The 777-nt window shown below is 54.3% G+C and overlaps 1 non-coding gene across 1 annotated transcript; it reads right to left on the reverse strand.

Moving 5' to 3' along the window:
- On the reverse strand, positions 1–109 carry LOC140692281 (U6 spliceosomal RNA). Its single transcript, XR_012067851.1, has one exon. It is a non-coding gene; the product is annotated as a U6 spliceosomal RNA (small nuclear RNA).
- Positions 110–777: the final 668 nt, after the last annotated feature.

Below are 777 nucleotides of genomic sequence, written 5' to 3' on the forward strand. Positions count from 1 at the left end.
AAAACTATGGAACGCTTCACGCATGGGCGTGTGTCGTCCACGTTCAGGGGCCGTGCTGATCTTCTCTGGATGGTTCCCATGTTAGTCTATGTCCTGTGGCAGCAAGTGCTTTCCTTAGGGTTTTTGTCTCAACCTGAAAGCCAGCCCGGAGACTGAAGGTCTTCTAGTTGCCTCCACTATCTGCCTAGGACCCTCTCCACGAATGTTTCCCATTTTCTCTCACCCTTTTGCCTTGGCATCATTGAGTACGAAAACGCTCCGTCTCCTGAAGCCTTGCAGACTGAAGCTGGACAACGGGAGGTAAACGTCAGAGAAATGGCCACAACAGCTCCTGTGGAAACCATCCTCGGGCCTGTTTTCGGGGGAGCCGCTCAGAGAGTTGAGCCGAACACCCCAGGACATCATCAGAGGCATTTCAAACTGCTCGAGCCGTTTCGATGACCCCGATGTGTGGAAATCTCCTACCAGACTGACCCCCTACTCCCGGCCCTGAATCTGGTTTCTCATCTGCTCCGACGATTCACCTTTGTGCTGTACTTTGGTTGTCCACACAAGTGCCTCTTAGGCGATACCTGACTGCTTGCTCCCTAGGCCTAGCTTCAGAAGCCCATCGACACCACCGCCTCCTGAGACGAGATACTACAACGGCAACAGTTTCCTTGAACAGACCTGTTCTCAGAACTAAGAAACTGGGTCCATGAAACGCAGGCCCCCTAGGAAACCATTCCCTCCCTCCTGCCCCCAGACCGCACGCACGCACGCACGGACGCACACGCA

This window comes from Vicugna pacos, unplaced genomic scaffold, assembly GCF_048564905.1.
Source record: "Vicugna pacos unplaced genomic scaffold, VicPac4 SAC-SAT, whole genome shotgun sequence".
Classification (NCBI taxonomy): domain Eukaryota; kingdom Metazoa; phylum Chordata; class Mammalia; order Artiodactyla; family Camelidae; genus Vicugna; species Vicugna pacos.